This window comes from Tursiops truncatus, chromosome X (genome assembly GCF_011762595.2).
Source record: "Tursiops truncatus isolate mTurTru1 chromosome X, mTurTru1.mat.Y, whole genome shotgun sequence".
Taxonomy (NCBI): Eukaryota; Metazoa; Chordata; class Mammalia; order Artiodactyla; family Delphinidae; genus Tursiops; species Tursiops truncatus.
In genome coordinates this window covers 118,880,781-118,907,071 of record NC_047055.1, presented here as the reverse complement: position 1 = coordinate 118,907,071, position 26,291 = coordinate 118,880,781, and the positions used below count along the sequence as shown (strand labels likewise).

The 26,291-nt window shown below is 43.7% G+C and overlaps 1 long non-coding RNA gene across 4 annotated transcripts in view; it reads left to right on the top strand.

Annotated features, from left to right (window-relative positions):
- LOC141277656 (uncharacterized) overlaps nt 1-23,567 on the top strand; it is a 49,057-nt gene extending 25,490 nt beyond the window's left edge. The window contains exons 7-8 of one of the 4 annotated variants that reach the window (XR_012329407.1): nt 18,953-19,021; nt 19,405-20,821. This is a non-coding gene — a long non-coding RNA (uncharacterized lncRNA). Of the gene's footprint in view, nt 1-2,440; nt 3,762-18,952; nt 20,822-22,546 lie in introns of those variants that run through there. The other 3 variants (XR_012329409.1, XR_012329406.1, XR_012329408.1) reach the window with 3 other exon arrangements.
- The last annotated feature ends 2,724 nt before the right edge of the window (nt 23,568-26,291 follow it).

The following is a 26,291-nucleotide window of genomic DNA, read 5'->3' as shown; positions in this document are numbered from 1 at the left end:
AACACAAAACAAAATAAACAAATTTTAAAAAAACAGTGCTAAAAGGGAAAACTGTCGGGACTGATGTTACACGCAATAGCATCTTCCAGGTAGCTCTGTGGGATGAGTAACACTTGGGTTGGGCAGTGTGACAATGCTGGGACCAAGAATGGTGGACGATGGTGCATCACCATTGCTTCCTACAGATTCCGACCAAGGCAGAGATCCCTGTCATTAAGGGGTGTGAGTACACGGCCTGCAAATAGTATGTTTGGCAACTTTTAAATTCATTTGAGTCCAGACCGACAAATGTGTTCTAGGCAAGTGATTGCATGATTTTCCACAGGATTTTGTCGCACCAGCCCATAAATGAAATACAAAAACCGATCAGGGAATGAGGGAGGTCTGAAATGTGCTTGGGAGTGTGAAGAGAAGATGGAGAGGAATGCTAAGGGTTTAAACAGGAAGAACTAATGAGGAAAACATATGACACTACTACAGGGGAATTTTTCCTCTTTTAGCCATTCCTGACTTTCCATAGTAGTCACCATTCATCTCAAGCTAGTCCTCTGATATTTTTGCATCCTAGAAAAATGAAGAGTCTATAAAAGACAACATCTTGTAGGCCTGGTGTGTTTGTAACTGGCTTTTTGAAAGATGTTACTGATCTGCCCATGAGTGCCTTTCTAAGCTTTCATTGGATTTTTCGTGGGAAGGGAAAATTAGTTTTCCTGTTGAAATACTGGACCCCAAGGAGAAGACCTCTTTTTCTGTGAGCGATGAATAAGGAGAGCGGATATGATGTATTCAACAGTTTTTTTTTTTATTTGAAGTGTGATTTACAATGAAGTGATTTACAGTGTTGAAGTGTGATTTACAATGTTGTGTTAGTTTCAGGTGTACAACAAAGTGATTCAGTTTTAAATACATATCTATATAGATATATAGATATACACATATGTATATTCTTTTTCAGATTCTTTTGTCTTATAGGTTATTACAAAATATTGAGTAGAGTTCCCTGTGCTATACAGAAGTCCTTGTTGTTTATGTCTTTTATATGTAGTAGTGTGTATATGTTAATCCCAAACTCCTGATTTACCCCTCCCCCCTTCCCCTTTGGTAACCATAATTTTGTTTTCTACATCTGTGGGTCTCTTTCTGTTTTGTATATAAGTTCCTTTGCATCATTTTTTTAGATTCCACATATAAGCGATATCATATGATATTTGTCTTTGTCTGACTTAACTTCACTCAGTATGATCATCTCTAGGTCTAACCATGTTGCTGCGAATGGCATTATTTCATTCTTTTTTATGGCTGAGTAATATTCCATTGTGTATATGTACCACATATTTATCCATTCGTCTGTCAATGGACACTTAGGTTGCTTCCATGTCTTGGCTATTGTAAATAGTGCTGCAGTGAACATAGGGGTGCATGTATCCTTTTGAATTATGGTTTTCTTCTGATATATGGCCAGGAGTGGGATTGCTGGATCATAGCAGTAACTCTATTTTTAGTTGTTTTTTTTTTCGGTACGTGGGCCTCTCACTGTTGTGGCCTCTCGCATTGCAGAGCACAGGTTCCGGATGCGCAGGCTCAGTGGCCATGGCTCACGGGCCTAGCCACTCCGCGGCATGTGGGATCTTCCCAGACCGGGGCATGAACCCGTGTCCCTTGCATCAGCAGGCGGACTCTCAACCACTGCGCCACCAGGGAAGCCCTATTTTTAGTTTTTTAAGGAACCTCCATACTGTTTTCTATAGTGGCTGCACCAATTTACATTCCCACCAACAGTGTAGGAGGGTTCCCTTTTCTCTACACCCTCTCCAGCATTTATTATTTGTAGACTTTTTGATGATGGCCATTCTGACTGGTGTGTTCAACGAAGTTTTAAAACATCGTCAGTTTTGCAAAGGTACCTAAAGAAAACATGACATACAGATTTGTGAGTAAGAGTTCAAGGGAAGTCAGACCTTATGCAGAAAGTAACATAATGTGATGGTGTGCAGAGATGAATGAAGAGATGTAGCTAGAGAATCATGAAATAAGAACTGAAAGTAATGTTGGTTTTTCTCTTGGGCTTAGAAAGTTTGGGGAACCATTTAATAACAAATATTCATGATTCTTCTTGGTGCGTTAGAGATGGGAAAGGTTGATTCCTACAGCTTGCTGTATGCTTGGGGCTTTACCAACTTTTGGAGTTAAACAGCGACTAAAATACAGAGTTCCTGCCCCAAGGGAGCTTGCATTCTAGCAAGGAGACACTGACCGCCCCCCCCGCCGAAAAAAAAGGAATATATAATATGCCAGGCATGTTGATAAATGCTTTGGAGAAAAGTAAAATAATGTGAAGGAGATGGAGAGAGAATGGGAGCGTGGGGATCCGTGCTATTGTATTAGACACATTATGATTGTAAGAATCATTAAGTCTAGTCACCATTCTTCCTCTGCACAGATGAAGAAACGGGGGCACTGAGAGATGGCCCAAGGGCCCCCAGCTGACTATGCCCCCTGGGAATAAGAACCAACTCTCCTGACCCAAGACCAATGCTCTTCCCTTTTGCCTCCATCCTCAGCTTGCCCCCAGTTGGAAATGAGCTGCTGCCATCCGATTTTGAAGTCTATCATTTCTTCCCTTTGCGATCAGTTTGTATTGATTTTCTTACGAGTACAAAATAAATTGTTCAACACTATTCCTGTACCAACTTGTGCCAGCAGTAATGGTACCTAAGATGTAGAAAGGGTTAATTTACCAGTTGGTGACTTCGGAGTGGTCTAGAGTTGACCTCATCAACTCTGTGGTCCTTAAGCACTCAGGACACTTCCTACTTTAATGCGCACGAGAGTCAGCTGGGAATCTTGTGAAAATGCAGGTTCCGATTCAAGATGTCTAGCTGGGGACCGAGATTCTGTGTTTCCAACAAGCAGTCCGGTGACGCTCATATTACTGGTCCATGGACCACACTTGAGTAGCGAGGGTGTAGGCGCCTCTGCTCCACTTTGCTCAGCACAACTGCAAGAGAAACCTCAGAGTCAAAGCTGGCATTTCCTTTCTTCCCTTCCCTATTGCCCTACTCCCCTCCTTTGGAAGAATCCAGCTTAAAAAAAGAAAACGTTATGAAACACGAGTGCGAAGCCTGAATTACAGTGTTAGGCACGTAATTATCTGGGCAAAAAACAGATGTTTCAGACTCGGGGTTAGCTCAGCCCGCTGCCGGGGCCACATGGTAAAGTCTCTTGATGGAAGAGCCAACCAAGGCCACACAGTTTATGCCAAGAGAAAAAGGGGTGCGTGTGTCTGAAACTCGGGGAGGGAAGTGAGTAAGGGTTACCGTTGCATAAATAATATAGGAAGCGTCTCCCCGCCAGACTGCAAGCTGAGACTCCTGCGTGCTAATCTCGGGTGCAAGGGTGACTCGGTCTGCGTCTGCAAATGAAAGCTTGCATCCTTGGCTGGGAAATAATAATAGGAAAAAGCCTGCCCCATGCTGGAGCTTTTCCTCTGTGAGGAGCTGCCGCTATCCACTGTTAAGATCCTTTGATTGAGCCATCCTGAAGGAAGGCGCAAGCGTGAACCGGGACTTGGTTTGGGAAAGGTGGCAGAAACAGTCTGTAGAGAGCAGGATTCTTTATTTTTTTAATTAAAAAAAATTTTTTTAAACATCTTTATTGGAGTATAATTGCTTTATAATGTCGTGTTAGTTTCTGCTGTACAACAAAGTGAATCAGCTCTACATATACATACATCCCCATATCCCCTCCCGCTTGTGTCTCCCTCCCACCCTCCCTATCCCACCCCTCTAGGTGGTCACAAAGCACCGAGCTGATCTCCCTGTGCTATGCGGCTGCTTCCCACTAGCTATCTATTTTACGTTTGGTAGTGTATATATGTCCATGCCGCTCTCTCACTTTGTCACAGCTTACCCTTCCCCCTCCCCGCGTCCTCAAGTCCATTCTCTACGTCTGCGTCTTTATTCCTGTCCTGCTTCTAGGTTCATTGGAACCTTTTTTTTTTTTTTTTTAGATTCCATATATATGTGTTAGCATACGGTATTTGTCTTTCTCTTTCTGACTTACTTCACTCTGTATGACAGACTCTAGGTCCATCCACGTCACTACAGATAAGTCAATTTCGTTCCTTTTTATGGCTGAGTAATATTCCATTGTATATATGTGCCACATCTTCTTTATCTATTCATCTGTCGGTGGACGCTTAGGTTGCTTCTGTGTCCTGGCTGTCGTCAATAGTGTGAGAGCAGGATTCTTGCAAAACCCGCCTTCTGTGGCTCTTTACATTTGCACCTACTTGCTACCCACCATGGCAAGTCTTTTGTCCACCACCTGGGCTGGCCCTGCGCGTATGAACGCGTGTTCTGGGGCCCCAGAGGGCAGCTCAGGAGGGAAAGGCCAGCCCCCGTCCCCCCACCGTGACCTGGCTGAGCTAGGGAGAACTAAGCCCCCAATTGCGAGCTCAGTTGCTTCTCAGAGGAAAATGGTGTAACAGTCATGATAAGAAAAAATTGAATTCACATCTCTAAGTGGGCAAAGGCTAAACAGTTCCCATTATTCTTGGGGAGGCAAAAGCAGTTCTGGCGCGCCTAGGGTTTCACAGCTCCGTGGGGCGTCATCTCAGTCTGAGACTTTGGGCCATTTAGTCTGTGCTCAGTAAGATCTGGCGGAGGATGTGAGGATGGGGTGACGAGTGGGTGACAGATAGCTGACTTTGGATTTCTCGGCGTTTGCCAAAATCTTGGAGGCTGTCTTACTCCTTCTATAGTTAAGACTGGTTTCACTGGGATGATGATCGTTCCCCAGAGGACAGTTGGACTCTCCCTGACACTCTCAGGAAGGACAAGTGGAATGCTCTGAGTCCCCAGGAAATGGCCCGGAAGGTTGGACTTCATTCTGGGAATTTTCACTGGTCTCTTTTGTTTGAAGTTGAGCTAAAGGGGTGGCAAGTAGAGGTGCACTTCTCTTATCAGTTACTAGAATGTTTTCTACCAGCTGGATAAGCCACCCAGGGAAACAAAGGCTAGTTTCCTGGTCAATATCAGGTCCAGTCTGTGACAGCCTCCCAGCCTTGGGGAAGGGAATAGTGAAGGCAAACGCCCTTTTCTCTGTCACCAAATCTCAGTCCATTGCAGTGTCTCAAGGATGAGGCTGTGAGGCAACCCAGCTATCACAGGCCTGGCTTTTCTGCGTGAGACTGTGATCTCGGCTTGGCAAATGCCAACTGTTTCCAGAGGGAGATTCTGGGAAGTCCAAGGAAAAAAAACCCTTTTAGTTCCAATGGCCCTTCTCACCATCACTTTGAATGGCTAAATCTTTTGTACTTTGAATTGTCCACATTTCCAGATGTGGCATATTGAGCGGACACCCACTGATAGGGCCATTCTATACCTCTACCCAGTGAGCCAGGCCCCAGGAGGGGGGTGACGCGGGGGGGGGGGGCGGGAAAAGTTCAGTCCATTTTTCTTATTGTACCACTGATCTTACAATGTCGCCATACCCTTAAAGCCAGTGAGCATACTTGTTTTTGTTTGAGTAAACTTTTTGCTCTGGGATTAAATTTGCAGAAAAGTTGCAAAGATAGTACAGAGAGTTCCCATATACCCCTCACCCAGCTTCCCCTAATGTTAACATTTGACATTTCCAACTGTTTGTCAAAACAAACTGATATTGGGGCAATGCTATTAACTAAACACCAGACTTTATTTGGGTTTCATCAGCTTTCCCATTAATGTGCTTTTTCTATCCCAGGAGTCAATCCAGGGTGTAATATTGCATTTGGTAGCTTTTTTCTAGCAAACCTCCACTTGCACAAATGTAGCTGATCTTTTCACCAGCCTCCCTGAGCACCCGTTCTGTGCAGGACCCTGGCTGGATTCTGAGAGGCAGAGATGAAATGTCCTCAGGCAGTCGCTGTCTAGCTGTCGAGGCTGATGTTCACATACCACCATGGGATGCTCACAACCAGTGTGCTTTGCAAACAGAGCCTCTGTGTTGCAGAGCAGAGGTATCGGTGAGGATAAATGTACTATGCGCCCGGGAACGTCAGAAGTCATGCCTAGCTAGCGAGTGGGCTGGGAGGGGGGTCTGGGAAGGTGATAAACAGGGCTCTGCCCAATTTGACTTCAATAGGAAAGAGAAAATACTGCGGGGTGCTGAGCTAATCATTGCCTGGTTCTAAGCATCTATATTGCCAATGTCCTGGTCTCCAAAAACAATGAAACGAAGTACCCTAATACTGGGAGAATGTGTGTGTGTGTGTGTGTGTGTGTGTGTGTATGATTTCAAGCAGGGCTCATTAGGAAGAAACTCCACCAATCTTTCTTTTCTTTAGCTACATGGTAGCTGGTTGAACTATTTGATTTTATAGCAAAGAACTCACAAAAAAAGTGCCTTTTTCCCCAGGCTGAAAGCACAAGAAAACACCCCAAAACCTGTACCATGTCAACACCCAGATAGAAAATCATTCACTTTCAGTGTTGGTTATTCGTTTTGTTGGTGGGAATCATCTCCCCTCTTCTCTGCTGACTCTTATCCAGGCAGAGGTTTGACTAGTGGGGCGAGGACCCATTTCCTCCATTGAAACCAAATGACTGCAGGGAAGCGGGGCCGGCTGACTGACACACGGCCTCAGTTTGGTCCCCAGAGATGATCCTGGGGTGTCTCAGGGAGAGAGACCCGACACTGTTGAAAGCAGTGCTCTGTCTCCAAAAGCAGGGTGTCCACTGATGTCAGAAGAAATTGCAGTGTTGAAAACCTACGGGATTTCAGGTCGGGTTCAACCAAAGTGTTCCCAAGTTCTGCTTTCCATATTCAAAGCTTAACTTCTGTTCTCTCATGAGAATTTGCTTTCTTGATGTGGAGAGGCCAAGATGTAGCATCAACGCTCTGGTAGTCGGGTCTTCCACAAAAATTCTCAACTTGCACAGGCCACGAGCAATTCCGGACTTTAGTAGTGGAGCTGGGAGTCGTGTAGGGCTGATGCCGAGGGCCAGGCAAGACTGGGAGGGCTGTCAGCATTCCAGCTATTTAGCACCAGGACTCACTAGGCAGGTGGGCTTAACTTAAAGAGGAGAGAAAGTCGAGGCTCCGGAGTGGAGGTCCGGCGGGGGGGGGGGGGGGGGGGGGGGGGGGGGTGTAGGGCAGGCCTCCCTGGGTGAGGCCCTGGAGGCTGAGGAGGCAGGGTAAAGTGTGCCTTTCACGGCTGATTGGAAGCCAGTGTGACTTCACTAGCTGAGTGAACCTGAATCTTTCTGAAGCTCAGACTTTTTTCAACCACACATGAGAACATTCTCATGTGCACTGTCTATTTTACGGGGCTCTACTAAGAATTCAGAAAGCAGATGAATGTGCAGTAACTATATTACCTGATACAATGAGTAATCGAGCGGCTATTGTTTTCACTACTTCATGTATCTTAAAAGAACACTTTTCCTGCTTTTGAATTGCTAGAAATATGGGGGTCTTGGCTCAGTGAAAAGAGAACTAACGTTATGCTACTAAGAAAAAAACATATAAAACAATATATATTGCCTGTTGTGGTAGAGAAAGTGATGGCTCTGCAAAGATGTCCATGTTCTAAACCCTGGAACCTGTGAACATGTTACGTGACAAGGCAAAGGGGAATTTAGGCTGCAGGTGGAATTAAGATTGCTTATCAGATGAACTTAGAAATGACCTGATGATCCTGGAGTGCTTGGGGGTGCCTGATGTAATCACAAGGGTCCTCAAAAGTGAAGAAGGAAGATGTGACTATGGAAGAGAGAACCAGAGAGGTGGCAGCATGAAAAGGACTTGGCCTGGCAGGGTCAGCTTTGAAGACGGAGGAAGGGGGTCGTGAGCGAAGGAACTCAGGCAGCTTTAGAAGGTGGAAGAGGCAAGGAAGTGGGTTCTCACGGAGAGCCTCCAGAATGTAGCATAACGTGGCCAACACCTTGATCTTAGCCCAGTGAGATCCCTGCCAGACTTCTGATCTATAGAACTGTGTGATGAAAAATTTGTGTTATTTTAAGCCACTAAGTTTGTGGTCATCTGTTACAGCAGCGATAGAAATCGAATGCACCTATATAGAAATTCTGGAACAATGGCACATTCTTGGATATAAGAAAGAAATGTTTATTAGCTGAACGCTTTTTCAGGAACCTCTTTCCTTCTTCTCGTGTATAATCACCGACACATTAGTATTTTTCCCCCGTTTGCCTGGCATGAATTGTGAGCTTGAACAGCTATTTACAGAGCTCTTTTTACACTTTCTATTATGTTTGCAGAGATTTATATACAAAATACAGGGAAGCCTGCTTCAGCTTCCCTGGCTTGATTTTGAACAGGGAGTGCCAGGGGTAAATTAAAAGGGAAATTCCAACTCAAGGGCAAGGTGGTGTTGATAAAGTCCTACTCAAAATATTTACAGAAGAAAGATGGGTACGGTCAAGTGGGCTTTTTCTCTATGATGTCAAGCTTTCCGTGGGAACAATGCAGATAATATTGCTTGTCCCTTTGCTTACTTATAACCTAAAAGAAGGGAGGGGTAAATGACAGAAGCCTGATTCATACTGTTGGACCCCTAAAGGAGCTCAGAGAGGGAGAGGAAAATCTAAACTCCTAAGTCAACATCTGTAAAAGGATTTGGAACTGAGGATGAGGAAGTTCTGAGGCCTGCTAAAAGGGAAGGAAGGGCTTTATTTACTGGCCATGGACTGTACTTCCTGTTGTGACGCTAACGCTGTTTCATAACAGCTGGGAGGCTGCAGTACCTTGTGGGACAATGTGGAAGCAGCACTCTTGGTTCTTCCACATTACACAAGTGAATGACCTCTACAGTGCAGTGACACAGATGTAGGGAAAAGAATGGGACACTTGCACTGGCTGTTGCAGACACGATCAAGCTTTTATTTTAATTGCAGAAATATCTTTTATATATACTATGATCGAATATGCAGCATCTCCTGTGTTCTTACGAATGCTCTTTGCTTGTCTGGGGATTCAAAGGGCTGAAAGGGATAAGCACCCAGCGGGGCGGCCCTGTGGCATGTTATGAGCTGTCACTACACAGCCAGGAGCTACAAAAGCCAGTGTGGTCCGTGAAAGAAGGAATTAAGTTTATGTCTTTCTTATCATATAACTCTGTCGCAAACGCCATGAAAATCATTTTTGCAGATTTGCTTGGCAGGTCAGCCAGGGAATTGGGAAACAATATTTCAAGCCTGATGGGAGACATTTTCACCTGCCTGTATTGTATCCTTCTGAGGATGAGGGCTACTGTGGTTAGGTTTGCACATGCAAAATGCAGTGACAAACCACAGAGACTTCCTGGATATCTCATTGGGTGAATACTCCAAAATCTAGACTTTTTTCAGCAAAAGGATCTTTCAGGTTAGAGGATAGAGGTGGGGCTGTGTCATCACACAGTGTGGTGTCAAATTCGGGTTGGACCACTTACTAGCTGTGTGACCTTGACTAAATTAATTCACATCTCTGTGCCTCAGTTTTCTCATCTTGAATGAGAGGAGTAGTACAATGTATGCCATGTGGTCATTGTAAAAATTAAGGAAGGCAGTATATGAGGCCAGTAGAACGGTGCCTGGTGCTATAAACTGCTTAACCAGTGGAAACTATTTTGCTTAGACAATATGGATATATATTCACGATGGCAGAATAAAAGGTACGAAAACAGTAAGTTACTACAGGGAAGGAAAGCACTGGAAGCCTTGGAAGCGGCGCACATCACCATGACACGCAGTACCATTTGTATCTGTGTTCAAGGCTCTGCACAGTCTCCACCCAGCACCTTTTCCAGTCTGCTTCCGCACGATCATCCTTCAGGAAGCTTCTGCACCAGCCACCCTGGTCTCCAGGACTGGCCCATCTGCTTTCCTGAACTCAGACATTTTTCCCCCCTCATATCCATACCTCTGCCCTTCAGTTCTACTGAGAGTTCCTCTCTTTCCCTTTGAACTCTCCCTCCTTTGAGCTGACACAACTAAAAGTCAAAAGGCTTTTTCAAACAAAAATATTTGAAGGGACATCAGATGTCTTGCTCACGTTATACATTTAAAAATCTAGACCACAGAGCTTCAGCGCACGTCCCAAGCTGAGGTGTCACCTCAGCCGTTTCACGAGGAACTCTGGTCTGAAGGGCTGGGGGCAAGGCCTATGCACGGGGCCTGCTATGAGCAAGTGAAACAGACTAAGCACAAAGGGAAAAAAGGCGGATGGGCTAGGCCTGAAGTGAGATGGCCAGATTTATGTCCTTTCCAGATGAAATGTGGATCCTCTCACAACAGGAGCCGTGTGGCTGACAGGGTCTTGGTGCTCCAGCCGGGTGTCAGGCCTGTGCCTCTGAGGTGGGAGAGCCAAGTTCAGGACACTGGTCCACCAGAGACCTCCCGGCTCCACGTAATACCAAATGGCGAAAGCTCTCCCAGAGATCTCCATCTCAATGCGAACACCCAGCTCCAGTCAACGACTAGCAAGCTCCACTGCTGGACACTCCATGCCAAACAACTAGTAAGACAGGAGCACAACCCCACCCATTAGCAGAGAGGCTGCCTAAAATCATACTAAGTTCACTGACACCCAAAACACACCACCGGATGCGGTCCTGCCCGCCAGAAGGACAAGATCCAGCCTCAACCACGAGAACACAGGCACTGGTCCCCTCCACCAGGAAGGCTACACAACCCACTGAACCAACCTTAGCCACTGGGGGCAGACACCAAAAACAACGGGAACTACAAACCTATAGCCTGCGAAAAGGAGACCCCAAACACAGTAAGTTAACCAAAATGAGAGAACAGAGAAATACACAGCAGATGAAGGAGCAAAGGAAAAACCCACCAGAGCAAACAAATGAAGAGGAAATAGGCAGTCCGCCTGAAAAAGAATTCAGAGTAATGATAGTAAAGATGATCCAAAATCTTGGAAATAGAATGGAGAAAATACAAGAAATGTTTAACAAGGACCTAGAAGAACTAAAGAGCAAACAAACAATGACAAACAGCACAATAAATGAAATTAAAAATTCTCTAGAAGGACTCAATAGCAGAATAACTGAGGCAGAAGAACGGATAAATGACCTAGAAGATAAAATAGTGGAAATAACTACTGCAGAGCAGAATAAAGAAAAAAGAATGAAAAGAGGATAGTCTTTTTAAAGAAAAAAGAAGAATTGAGGACACTCTCAGAGACCTCTGGGACAATATTAAACACACCAACCTTCGAATTATAGGGGTCCCAGAAGTAGAAGAGAAAAACAAAGGGACTGAGAAAAGATTTGAAGAGATTGTAGTTGAAAACTTCCCTAATGTGGGAAAGGAAATAGTCAATCAAGTCCAGGAAGTGCAGAGAGTCCCATACAGGATAAATCCAAGGAGAAACATGCCAAGACACGTATGACTCAAACTATCAAAAATTAAATACAAAGAAAAAATACTAAAAGCGCAAGGGAAAAGCAACAAATAACATACAAGGGAATCCCCATAAGGTTTACAGCTGATATCTCAGCAGAAACTCTGCAAGCCAGAAGGGAGTGGCAGGACATCCTTAAAGTGATGAAAGGGAAAAACCTACAACCAAGATTACTCTACCCAGCAAGGATCTCATTCAGATTCGATGGAGAAATTAAAACCTTTACAGACAAGCAAAAGCTAAGAGAATTCAGCACCACCAAACCAGCTTTACAGCAAATGCTAAAGGAACTTCTCTAGTCAGGAAACACAAGACAAAGAAAAGACCTACAATAACAAACCCAAAACAATCAAGAAAATGGTAATAGGAACATACATATTGATAACTACCTTACACGTGAATGGATTAAATGCTCCAACCAAAAGACACAGGCTCACTGAACGGATACAAAAGCAATGCCGTCTTCAACAGACCCACTTCAGACCTAGGGACACATACAGACTGAAAGTGAGGGGATGGAAAAAGATATTCCATGCAAATGGAAATCAAAAGAAAGCTGGAGTAGCAATTCTCATATCAGATAAAATCGACTTTAAAATAAAGACTATTAGAAGAGACAAAGAAGGACACTACGTAATGATCAAGGGATCAATCCAAGAAGAAAATATAACAATTGTAAATATGTATGCACCCAACATAGGAGCACCTCAATACATACGGCAAATGCTAACAGTCATAAAGGGGAAATCGACAGTAACACAGTCATAGTAGGGGACTTTAACACCCCACTTTCACCAATGGACAGATCATCCAAAATGAAAATAAATAAGGAAACAAAAGCTTTAAATGACACATTAAACAAGATGGACTTAACTGATATTTATAGGACACTCCATCCAAAAACAACAGAACACACATTCTTCTCAAGTGCTCATGGAACATTCTCCAGGATAGATTGTATCTTGGGTCACAAATCAAGCCTTGGTAAATTTAAGAAAATTGAAATCATATCAATTGTCTTTTCCAACCACAGCGCTATGAGACTAGATATCAATTACAGAAAAAAAAAAGCTGTAAAAAATACAAATACATGGAGGCTAAACAATACATTACTAAATAACCAAGAGATCACTGAAGAAATCAAAGAGGAAATCAAAAAATACCTAGAAACAAATGACAGTGAAAACATGACAACCCAAAACCTATGGGATGCAGCAAAAGCAGTTCTGAGGGAAGTTTATAGCAATACAATCCTACCTTAAGAAACAGGAAACATCTCAAATAAACAACCTAACCTACACCTAAAGCAATTAGAGAAAGAAGAACAAAAAATCCCCAAAGTTAGCAGAAGGAAAGAAATCATAAAGATCAGATCGGAAATAAATGAAAAACAAGTGAAGGAAATGATCGCAAAGATCAATAAAACTAAAAACTGGTTCTTTGAGAAGAAAAACAAAATTGATAAACCATTAGCCAGACTCATCAAGAAAAAAAGGGAGAAGACTCAAATCAACGGAATTAGAAATGAAAAAGGAGAAGTAACAACTGACACTGCAGAAATACAAAAGATCATGAGAGATTACTACAAGCAACTCTATGCCAATAAAATGGACAACCTGGAAGAAATGGACAAATTCTTAGAAGAGCACAACCTTCCGAGACTGAACCAGGAAGAAATAGAAAATATAAACAGACCAGTCACAAGCACTGAAATTGAGACTGTGATGAAAAACCTTCCAACAAACAAAAGCCCAGGACCAGATGGCTTCACAGGCGCGAATTCTGTCAAACATTTAGAGAAGAGCTTACACCTCTCCTTCTCAAACTCTTCCAAAATATAGCAGAGGGAGGAACCCTCCCAAACTCATTCTACAAGGCCACCATCACCCTGATACCAAAACCAGACAAAGACGTCACAAGAAAACTACAGGCCAATATCACTGATGAACATAGATGCAAAAATTCTCAACAAAATACTAGCAAACAGAATCCAGCAGCACATTAAAAGGATAGTACACCCTGATCAAGTGGCGTTTATCCCAGGAATGCAAGGATTCTTCAATAGATGCAAATCAATCAATGTGATACACCATATTAACAAATTGAAGGATAAAAACCATATGATACTCTCAATAGATGCAGAAAAAGCTTTTGACAGGGCTTCCCTGGTGGCGCATTGGTTGAGAGTCCGCCTGCCGATGCAGGGGACACGGGTTCATGCCCCGGTCCGGGAAGATCCCACATGCCGCGGAGCGGCTGGGCCCGTGAGCCATGGCCGCTGAGCCTGCGCGTCCGGAGCCTGTGCTCCGCAAAGGGAGAGGCCACAACAGTGAGAGGCCCGCGTATTGCAAAAAAAAAAAAAAGGTTCTGAAGAACCTAAGGGCAGGACAGGAATAAAGACGCAGACATAGAGAATGGAGTTGAGGACACGGGGAGGGAGAAGGGTAAGCTGGGACGAAGTGAGAGAGTGGCATGGACATATATACACTACCAGCTGTAAAATAGATAGCTAGTGGGAAGCAGCCGCATAGCACAGGGGGATCAGCTCGGTGCTTTGTGACCACCTAGAGGGATGGGATGAGGGGGGTGGGAGGGAGACGCAAGAGGGAGGAGATATGGAGATATATGTATATGTATAGCTGATTCACTTTGTTATACAGCAGAAACTAATACAACATTGTAAAGCCATTATACTCCAATAAAGATGTTAAATAATAATAAAAAAAAAATCTGGACCAAAAAAATTGCATGGTTGGCAATTTCTACCTCCGTACTTGGAAGATACGGACTATGGACAAAATCCCAGGTTTTCAACTCCCTTAACAGCGGGCAGTACAAAATACTGAGGGGACCACTCTCCTCGCAATCGAAGTCTGCCCTGCTAGCTTCTTTCCTCTGTAAACTTCAGGATTTGGTTTCTTATTTCTCTTTTGGAATCTAAGTGCTCCAGGGCAGGCATCAGATGTACGCCTTGTATTCCCAAGGATATCTTTCAAAGTTCAGATCCTTGAAAATGTTGAGAATCTTTATGAGAAGTCCTTCTTGACACTTGCATTGATTCAGCGATGCGGTGGCTTATTCTCTTCCATTGCAAACGTCTGTAAGCGGTGGGCTCTTTTCCCCTCCCTGCAAAGTGCACCAATCTCGAGTGGCCCCTGACTATTGTGACCTCTGGCTCTTTTCATCACAGCAGGTGGCATTCTGGACTCTTCCCCCAGACTTTGGCTCCATCACAAAGCCCTGTCCTTAGCATTCTGCCCACTGACAACACTGGAAAGGAAACCGTAGGCTCGTTTTTCACGCTGGGATTCAGTGGATAAGGAAGTAAGAAAAGGCAAAAAGAGAACAGACCTGCTTTGTTCCCTTTAACCTCAGGTTTGGAGGCTTGCAGAATTGGGGGCAGGCTTTGGAGGCCAGCAAACTATACCATGTTGCGTCCTCTGTAGACTCCAGGGAACGTGGCTACCGAGTTCTTTTTGCAGGGAAATGTAGGACGGTTTCACCTTTGGGCATCTTGTCTCGGAAATGTAAGGAAGGCAGGATCCTCCTCTGGTATGGTGGGGTGCAGGGCCCAGCCAAGGGCAACTAGCACAGCATCTTCCCATGTCTCAATTACTTCTGGAGGAAGTTCATGCTGAAGACGTAAGAGGTCCATTTGTTGAGGGAAAGTTCCCTCTATTGCCTCAATTAATTGCACATTATACTTGCCTTTCACAGACTGGAATTTAAACCTTCGGGACCTTCTCTCTGATGCACGCTCATGGTAGAATTAAATATCACTCTTGTCACATCATTTATATTGACTGGTCTTTGACAGATTCCAGATACCTTGGGACTATTGTTCTGCCGTTGTCACCAGTTTCAAGGGGGAAAACCACAGCCAGGCCTTCTTGGAATGGCTCTCCACCGCCATTCATAGCCTTTCACCAGCTAAGTCAGGTCCCACTTTCCATCTCAGCTCAGAAATATTATTTCCTCATCCAAGCAAGATGGCAGGATAGAAGGGACCTTGAGCTCATCTCCTCTCACGAGCACAACTAACTGCTGAAAAACCATTGATAAAACAAAATCACAGGTAACTGCTGAACAACCATTGACAAAAAAAGACTGGAACCTACCAGAAAACATCTACCACTAAAGACATAAAGAAGAAACCACAACGAGAGATGGTAGGAGGGGCACACTCACGATATAATCAGAAATATTATTTCCTCCCATCCCTTTAGAGAGAGAAAGTTGGACTCAATGGCAAACACCTATCAGTTCCAAAACCCTGTGCATCTCCTTTCTCTGGTGTGATGTGGTACAGGGAAAAGAGAGCTGGATTTGGCATCAGATTTGGGCCCCAGTGGCCGTGATCCTGCTTCCTGGCTGTGCGGAGTTAAGTGCGTTTATTTCTCCGAGGCTCAGTTTCCTCATCTCTAGAATGGGAATGATAAGGGCAGTCTCAAAGTGTTGTTGAGAGAGCGTTAACGAGGTCATGCAGGCAGAGCATCTAGGATGTTGCCTGGCACACAGAGAGGACCGAATGCATTTAGCTATTATCATTATTATTACTGTATTAATAACATTAGTGTCTTTTATGGGATTTAAAATAAAGAGAGCTGGTTGGGTGAATCCTTACAGTGTTATGTTAAAACACCAGGAAAGAGTAAATGCCGTTCTCTGCCCTCAGTCCACCATCTTTCTCCTTCCATTTTGGGGCCCAAATTATATCCCATTGTTACCGCATAATTCTGTTTTTTTTGGTCTGGTTTCCACCATATTTCACTTTGGTACATATTCCACAGAGTCTGACAAACGGCTGTATGCATGGTCGTGTGTTAGAAAATATATAGCATCCTGAATGTATCATTTTTTATTTAACCAACCTGTCTCCTATGCAAAATAATCAGGAGGACAGTTTCCACCACTCTGACCCCTTATCAGAGTGATCTGATGAGCCATCGAGGTGTATTCACACTGAGCCGCTCCCCCCAAGTTTTCCATTGACAGTACTGAGGAGAGCTTTTGGGGCTACACGGACAGGAATAAAGCCATCTGGGGGCTGCTGGGAGCTGGGCCTGAAGAGGCACAGAGGGACAGAGCAGAAAGAAGTAGGTCCTCCTTATTGGGCAGCCATCATGGAGCCGACACTGGCCACACACACAGCCATACTTCAGGCAGGAATTTTTGTCTTCCATTTTAATGAGGAAACTCAGATACGGAAAAATGAAGTAGCTGTCTCAGAGTCAAGTGAAGGAAGCATTGCTTGCTCAGAAAGTATGCTTCGTTTTCTGTATAACTCACTCCTCTCTGAGCCGTCTCAGACCATTGGACGACAGCTTTCACTCATATTTTCGTCTCCCTCTAGCCTCCCTGGGTGGGTCAAAAAGTCATTCATGGCATGCTTTCCAAGATGATAAGGCTTGAGGTAGGCTTTCAAATTCAAAGATTCATTTGAACAGAATGAAAATATGCCACCTGATGCCTTACCCAGTGCTTGGAGTCCATCTCCAATAAATGTCTTTCCGATGGAATCTCATTTTAAGAAATGTGCTTTTGCTTAATTCACATTCAGTAAAGTCACCCCTCCGTCTCTGCTTCTGCTACTTGGAAGAATATTGGGCTGAGAAGTCAGACACAAATCCTTGGAGCAAATCCACTCAGAATTGCCCCACAAACACAGACTTCCATGACGGCCAAACAAAAAAAGAAAAGGAATGAGAAGCTCACTATCTTAAAGCCACCCACCATAATTCCTCTGTGCTAAAAACTGGAGTACCGTATCATTTCTGTTGAAAATTTTGTTATTTTTAAGACTGACATACAGAATGACATTGAGTTTAAAAGTTCTTTCTTTGCCTTTCTCTATTTTACCTCTAAACTGGTACAGAGACATTAGTATAAACTCTCTCTCTTCAGTGAATGAATTGACTCAGTAAAGTTGACTTACCTACCTACTCTATATTGTCAATAATTACTTTGACTTTTTCCACACACTTTGGTCTTCCAATAACCTGTATTCGTTTCCCCCAGTGGGGCTCTCAGGGCTGACATAGCTCTTAATGGCCCGGTGAGAGTGTAGTTGATACGGTGTAGGTAAAAATGATCCATCTATTTCTGGTTTCCCCCTAAAAATAACTTACACTATGACGTCAGTGATTACAATGGATGGCTCTGTTCTAAAATGAATTTTACATTTATTTTGCTACACGTGGTTCAGTTCCCAGCAATGCCATTACCGAGGTCGACTCGTAGATTCAATTCTGAGGAACATGAACTGGTTTACAAGGCGGAAAGAGAGGCTTCATTTGATTTGTCATCCTCACTTCCACTCGCCTCTTTACAGTCCTTCAGTTGGGATGTTGTGTGACAGTTACCACCAGGCGATCTCCCCTCTCTGTTTCCTCCTCCTGTACCCTGGATAAAGCACATAGGAGGTTTTCTGCACAGTAAAATCTCCGTATGTGCTCATCCCTGGGTAGTTTAAAAAGCAGAACCAGGGGGCACATTTGCTCTCCATGAATCACCACAGAATCAGCCTCTGGAAGATCAGCAGCTGGAGGAACTCCCAGCCAGTCCTGGGACTATTCCTTTCTTCGTCAGGAGTGGCTTTCTATGCCCCAGGGCTACCCTCTCTGTTATCAGAGGACACCATGCAGTGGGCAGTGGGTTTTAATTAACTCACCAATGGTGCTGTCTCTTTCATTCTCTGAATGATGTGGTGTGTGTTCTAGCATAAGATATTCATCTCCTCACCATCTTTCTCTCTTCAGAGAAGCTGTTCTGCACGAAGATTCCCCACAAGGATATTTGTAGTATCCAACTGTAACAAGAGAAAGTTTGAAATAACCTGAACACCCAAGCAAAGGCCCTCAGATCAATGATAGCATAACAAAATGGGAGAGGGGCCATCATTTTCAAATGCGGTGTCTGAAGGATATATTTTTTTTTTCTGAAGGATATTTTAATGTTATGGAAAGCTGATAAGGCTACAGTAAACATCCTTGTACTGGATTATGTGCACTTACGCAAGAAATTCTGTAGGATGTATTTTCTGGAGTGAAATCGCTCGTTCAGAAAGTTTACTCATTTTTTATTTAATAGATATTGAGGAGGGGGAAGAAAAACAACTTCAAAAAGATTGTACAAACTTATAATCACACAGCAATAATCAGTTGGATGAGATTTTTCCGAGGGATCATTTTTAGTCCCTCCGGCTTGGTCTAGGAACAAGCTGGAATGCTCTACAAGAAACTCTAAAACACCAACTGGTCTTTTCACTCAAATGCATACCATTTTACTGGAAAGATGTGTGGAGAAGCTATCTGTAAAAAGTTACGCATGCGAAGCATATTATGTTACTGAATTAAAAGTACAGCCGTTTCAATACAGAGTTGAAAACATTTTTTTAAACCTCCTAAAGGGTTTGGTCTATGTAAAGATAGTTCAGCTTTGTGTATAAATGCTATGAGTCACGAATGTGTTCTGGCCCCAGTTGCCTTATTTTTAAAAAGAGGAGTTAGAATCTGAGGTCCATTGTAGCTCTAATGATTTTATGATTTCACAGTTCCTCTCATCAACTGATTGTAATGACCAGGAGAACTGCGGCTCATAAGAATGACATCTTGGATTACAGGTTCTGTTTAATCTTCATAAAAGCCTTTTGAAGTCTAAGAATCATTGTATCCATTTTACAAAGAGGAAACTGAAGCACAGAAAGGTCAAGTAACTTGCCTGAGGCCACAGAGCCATGGATAGCAGAGCCAAGTTCTTTCTCTTTCCCTCCCTTCCTTCCTTCTAGTCAACAGATAGAAACCAATGTCAAAGTAGACCCTATGGAATTGTTACCATTGCATGCCCTGGCTTAGATAGACAGTGTTTATTTCCGTGTTCCAAGGGAGAAGACTCTCAAGTTATACCCAATTGAATGTATAAATCCAAACTTGCCTTAGCTTCTTTATGCTTTAAGATTAAGAGACTTTTCATGTTTTTTATTTTTATGTCTCATAATTTTTACAGGATGCCGAAATAAAGGCAGAAAAGAATCACGAGGGAACTCTCTTTAAAGTTAAATCCAGTCACTTTCTCTGGCACATCCAAATTAATATGCTCCCACAGGCAGGTTGCTGTGGTCCACAGAGAGGTCTGCACTGTTTCCCTTTTCTTGTTAATGAAGGGTCATCGCTGATGTGAATGTGGGGGAATGTTGAGAATCAGGTGAGACTAAGTGTGCAGGGCAGGGTCTCAGTACACGCTGGCCACTGCTTTCCCCTGAACCCCCAGTCCCTCCAGGCTTCCAGGCACAGACGGCTCAGGACATCTTAGCATTTTGTGCCAGGCAAGAGCCTAAGACTCTCTCCAAATCTACATCATGTTGGAAATGTTTTTTTCCTTCAAATCATTTGAATGTTCCACATATCCAAATATCAAAAAAACACACAAAACAACAACAAAGAATCTTTCATTTTAAACTTTCTTGTTGACCCTAAGTGTTCTTAATAAAGCACTTTGAGAATGGGAGAAAATATTTGCAAATGAAGCAACTGAAAAAGGATTAACCTCCAAAATATACAAGTAGCTCATGCAACTCAATATAGATAAAACAAACAACCCAATCCAAAAATGGGCAGAAGACCTAAATAGACATTTCTCCAAAGAAGACATACAGATTGCCAACGAACACATAAAAGGATGCTTAATATCACTAATCATTAGAGAAATGCAAATCAAAATTACAATGAGGTATCACCGCACACCAGTCAGAAAGGCCATCATCAAAAAATCTACAAACAATAAATGCTGGAGAGGGTGTGGAGAAAAAGGAACCCTTTTGCACTGTTGGTGAGAATGTAAATTGATAACAGCCACTATGGAGAACAGTATGGAGGTTCCTTAAAAAACTAAAATTAGAGCTACCATACGACCCAGCAATCCCACTACTGGGCATATACCCTGAGAAAACCGTAATTCAAAAAGAGTCATGTACCACAATGTTCATTGCAGCAGTGTTTACAGTAGCCAGGACATGGAAGCAACCTAAGTGTCCATCAACAGATGAACGGCTAAAGAAGATGTGGCACATATATACAATGGCATATTACTCAGCCATAAAAAGAAACGAAACTGAGTTATTTGTAGTGAGGTGGATGGACCTAGAGTCTGTCATACAGAGTGAAGTAAGTCAGAAAGAGAAAAACAAATACCGTGTGCTAACACATATATATGGAATCTAAGGAAAAAAAAAAACCCTAGAGGTAAGACAGGAATAAAGACGCAGACATAGAGAATGGACTTGAGGACACGAGGAGGGGGAAGGGTAAGCTGTGACAAAGTGAGAGAGAGGCATGGACGTATATACACTAACAAATGTAAGGTAGATAGCTAGTGGGAAGCAGCCGCATAGCACAGGGAAATCAGCTCGGTGCTGTGTGACCGCCTGGAGGGGTGGGATAGGGAGGGTGGGAGGGAGGGAGACGCAAGAGGGAGGAGATATGGGGATATATGTATATGTAGAGCTGACTCACTTTGTTATACAGCAGAAACTAACACAACATTGTAAAGCAATTGTACTCCAATAAAGATGTTTTAAAAAAAAAGAAAAATAGCAGTTTGCTGATCATCTTTGATTCCTCAGTCTTCTCCAGATGATGAGCACCTCCTTCTTTCTAGATTATTCCTTGGGTCTTTTTGTATAGGCTTTGGAGAGGACAGGTCAGCTCTACCACTTGGAGCAAGTTACTCAACCCTTCTGAGTGTCAATTTCTTCCTCTCCAAGGGGGAAAGAATTCTAATATGTACCTCAAGGTGTTTTAGGGCTAAGCAAGGCAATACATTTAAGGGTCTCAACCAGGTAGGTGCCAAATCCAACCCACCATCTGTTTTTGTAAATGAAGCTTTCTGGAAACACAGCCCTGCTCATTCGTTTCCATGGTGCCCGTGGCTGCTTTCCTGCTGCAAGGGCAGAGAGCAGTAGCTGCAGCAGACGTTGTACGGACAGCAAACCCTCAAATATTCACCGTCTAGGCCCTCCCGGAAAATGTTTGCCGATTCCCAGTAAAACCCTACATAAAAATAAGCCCTCAGCTGTGCTCATAAGCCCCTTTGATTAATTCATTAGTTTATTTATACATCTGACAAGTGTTTATTGAGCATGTGGGCCTAGCATATGCCAGAGATTCACATATGCATCAGACATTCAAAGGAAGCTCGAGGAATTTGGGAGAGAGACTGCAATTCCTTGTGCTAAGTAGGAAGCTAGGTATATCCAGGACTCCTAGAGAGTGGGACGATGGGGCAGGGTGAGGTGGTGTGAGAGATGTGTGTGTGTGTGGAAACGGTGGCGGGGGGGGGGGGGTTTGGAAGTTTCTAGAAATGGAAAACCTCTAAGTTGAATCCTGGGTCGGGAGTCAGTGGGAGACGGCTGGCCTGTGTGAGTTGCTATTTATTCATTCAATAAATATAGCTTGAAAAAGCCAGGCGAGATCTCTGCCCTTAGGAGAATAAATTCTCAGACAGACAATTAGCAGGTCAACCAAGGAATGAAGATAATATCAATGAATGTGATAAATAGATGGAGAAGGAAGGAATTAGAGGAGCGGTAGATTTGTTTTGAGTAGTCTGGGAAAGCCCTGCTTCGAGAAGGAAAGCTTGTGCTGGGACAAGATGACTGGAGTGAGCCAGCCATGAGATAACTGGGGGGCCAAAGTGTCCCAGACTGAAGGGCAGCAAGTGCAAAGGCCCTGGAAGTGGGAGGAGGGCAAGCGACTGCTCACTGCACTGCAGGGAAGGAGAGAAGACCTATGTGGACAGCTGGGTGGGCATGGGGTGCGAACAATGGGGAAGAAGCCCATGGGCCTTGTCTTGGCGCCGTCTGATTCTCGGGCAGTGGATGGCCAACAGCAGGGAGTGGGGTGATCTGATGCTTCGTAATAAGAATATTACAGTATAATGATTAGGATCATTTTTGAGATACCATCCTTCTAATAAGTTTGGGAAAGAGGCCTTGGGCTGGATGTCTACGTTGGGAGACAAGCTGGGAGCAGGTAGAGGTGATGGGTTAGCAAGGGAGGGTGGGGATTGAGGACCACAGATACCGCAGGCCTGGCCTGCTGGGTGAGAACATGTTCTGATAGCACGCTCTTGTGTTTGCTCTGCTTTACAGTCACCACTGCTCTGCCCTTGGCCTTGATAAAAGATAAGAGTAACTTGAAAGGAAACAGCACCCTCACCCCTCCCTGAACAACAGCTTGTTTACCTGAAATGGAAAATTCCTTGGAACAGGACTGATTCCCAGGGATTCTCAGGTTGTGAGGTCAACCTGCGTTTTAACCTGAGTAGGATCTGGATAAAGAGACTCGGGTGCCAGTTAAGACTTGGGTGCCAGTTAAGGCTCCGATTTTCAGTGTTGATTCTTTCCAGTTTTGCTTTAGACCTTCGATAAACTGTTGCAGCTCTTGTTCTTCTCATCTCATGATTCCGTAATGGTTTGGGGATCAGATTTCCACGACCTGACTACCTACACAAATTCTGCTATGAAGCTGTTTCTACAGCAAAACCACAATGGATCGATTGAGTCAAAAACTGCTCCATAGAAGGGAATGGAAGCCAGTCAAATCAGGGATTTGGTGTCAAATAAACACAGTAACAGGTTTTTTTGGTTGCTGTGTTTTATTGGAGTAGAGTTGATTTACAATGTTGTGTTAGTTTCAGGTGTACAGCACAATGATTCAGATATATGTGTGTATGTATATGTGTGTGTGTGTATATATATATGTATACACACACACACACTTTTTCAGATTCTTTTCCCATATACGTTATTACAAAATACTGAGTATAGCTCCCTATGCTATACAGTAGGTCCTTGTTGTTTATCTATTTTATATATAGTAGTGTGCATCTGTTAATCTCAAACTCTGAATTTATCCCTCCCTACCCCTTTCCCCTTTGGTAACCATAAGTTTGTTTTCTATGTCTGTGGGTCTATTTCTGTTTTGTAAGTAAGTTCATTTGTATCTTTTTTTTTTTTTTTAGATTCCACATATACGTGATATCATATAACATTTGTCTTTCTCTGTCTGACTTACTTCACTTAGCATGATTATCTCTAGGTCCATCCGTGTTGCTGCAAATGGCATTGTTATGTTTTTTATGGCTGAGTAGTATTCCGTTGTATATGTACCACCTCTTCATCCATTCATCTGTCGATGGCCACTTAGGTGGCTTCCACGTCTTGGCTGTAGTGAGTAGTGCTGCTGTGTACATTGGGAGTAACAGGCTTTTAACTGAACGCATCTTTCCCTTTCTGGCCAGTCGCTTTGTTGTGTAGACAGAGCTCAGCCTGCCCAGGCAGGATTTTCCTCTTTCCCCAAGAACCCCTCTCTCTTCTCCTTCCGGATTGCTCTGCGGGCTCATCCATGCTGTGTTCCCTGGCCCCATGCCACAACCCATCTGAGATGTTGGAATTGCGGAAAATCAGAGGAAAGGGGAGTCTGGAGTACTTCTGTCAAACAGCTTTCTCACCCTATCACTGATAAAGGATGGGCCTGTGGGATCCATATGGAGAGAGGGTGTGAAGATGGTGGGGTGACAGGAAGTGACTGATAATGGCCCTTGGGTCTCCATGGTTCACTGAACAGTGCTGGGCAACTAGACAAAAGCAAATATCAAATCTCTTCAATTCGGGGGTATGAGTCAGCTGTTTACCAAGTCAGCAGATTCCCAGCTTCACACTCACCATTCTCAATGTGGGACCTTATCTTCAAGGGACGTAGCGGGTCCCTTCTAGTGCACTGTGGGCGTCCTTCCTTTTTCCTCTCCCACATTTCATCCCACCTGTTCTCTTTTCCTCCCCTCCAGAGGAGAATAGGAGGATACCCCGTGTGTTTCCAGTCTCAGAATAAGCAAGAGCCTTGGGTGCTGACACATGAAAAGGAATAGCACTCCTCAGCCTGTGCATCTGGGGGAAATGCTTGTTTTCCTTTGAATTCAATAGGCAGCTAATGAGTTTTCCATTCCTGCCCATCTCTCCGAGCTCAGCTCTTGTGTCCACTGGTGGGCGTTTGCAAATATAAAGTGGTTGAGTATACTTCCGCTGCCAAAGACGACTTTCAGAACTTGTACATGGATGGTTGTTTCTGAAGGTTTGATTAGATTGCAAAAATAATTTAAAATTCTGTGTGTGTAAAAAGAAAACCTTATTGACGTGAAACCACGGGTGCTGGGAGTGGGTCTGGGCGCCAAATAAGGGTCTTGACTGGCCACAGTTAGGAGAGAGCCTGGGTTGGCAGGAAAGGGAGTTGGTTCCAACCTCTCTCTTTGGTCTTTTCAAGAATCTTCTTTTTTAATAGTGGAAAGGTGCACAGATTATATAGTACAGCAGGTCAAAAGAGTCACCTTTGCCATCTTCTGCAGATCATGAATGTGGGCCATTTTATTAAAAAAAAAAGACAGAGAAAGAGACAGAGAGAGAGATTGATTTTGATGTAAGAATACATATAGGAACATAGCGAATAGACTGGTGGTTGCCAAGGAGGAGGGAGGGTGGGGGAGGGATGGAGTGGGAGGTTGGGATTAGCAGGTGTAAGCTATTATGCAGAGACTGGATAAACAGCAAGGTCCTACTGTATAGCGCAGGGAACAATATTCAACATCCTGTGATAAACCATAATGGAAAAGAATATGAAAACAAAAGGTATGTATATGTATAACTGAGTCACTTTGCTGTACAGGAGTAATACAACATTGTAATTCAACTCTACTTCAATTAAAAAATACATTTTAAAAATACATATGAGAAACCATTTTATCCGCAAAGCAATTGAATCTGGACCACAGCCGTAAAGCACTAGTTAGGCTACTAGTAAGTGATTAGAGCGAGGCAAAAGCGGACTTGAATGCAAGAACTTCAGTCACTTGGACACATTTGATTCCCTATAGGAAAGTTGCAGAAAACCCGTGATCTAAATCTCTGAACTTGGGTATTTCCAAGGAAACCACCAGACTTCCCCACTGTCTTAGATATAACACAAGTAATGAAGCGCCTGGCAGGCCCCAGAGGCTTTTGTGTAATTAGATCAGTAGCAGTAAAAGCCATTAGCATCTGAGATTTATCTGTCTCTCCAACCAAGACCCCCTTAGGCTTAGTAACTGTCCAAGTGGAAAGAAGTGGGGGAAACCCCAAGAAACCAAACAAAAACAAACTACTGATGAACCCAGGATTTTCCTGAAGGCAAATGGCTGAATTCACACCACCAGTGAGACGGAAAGGAACCCATTAGTCAGCCTTTACTCAGTGTTGGGCAGAATTCATTCCTGCTGTTTTAATAAAACATGGGTTGGTAGCAGTAAAATCCTTGTACTTTAATACAATGCAGGTTAGTATTATGGCCTCATTTTACAGATAAAGAAACGGAGGCTCTGAGAGTCATCAGCAATCCTGAAGTGTCAAAGGTTACAAGGTCAGAACTCAAACCCAGGACCCGGGACTCTAGAACATTTGTTGTCTCTTTAGCAGTCACCCCTTAACTAACCCCACTGGGGAAAGATGATTTCACATAGAATTTTTTAAAAGTGAGGATGTCGCGGGCGATGGAAATGTGGCCCAAGAGTGTCTGAAAGAGAAAACAGCTCCCTGGTATGCCAGGTCATGAGATGACCAGGGCGTGAACATGAACTAGTAAACCACAATGCATATGGGAACGGCCCAGACGCAACTGACTGCACCATCTGGAAAAGTGGGGAAGCGTAGCAAGAAAGAATGCTGAGCAGAAAAGTGATAGAGGTTTGTGTCAAGCAAAGATCAACATCTCCTGTTTCTTTTCACTTTAAGTAGTTATTCCTACTTACACCATATCCCTTCTCCCTGAGCTGACGCAAGTTTATTGATTGAGTGCAAAACAAGGGAG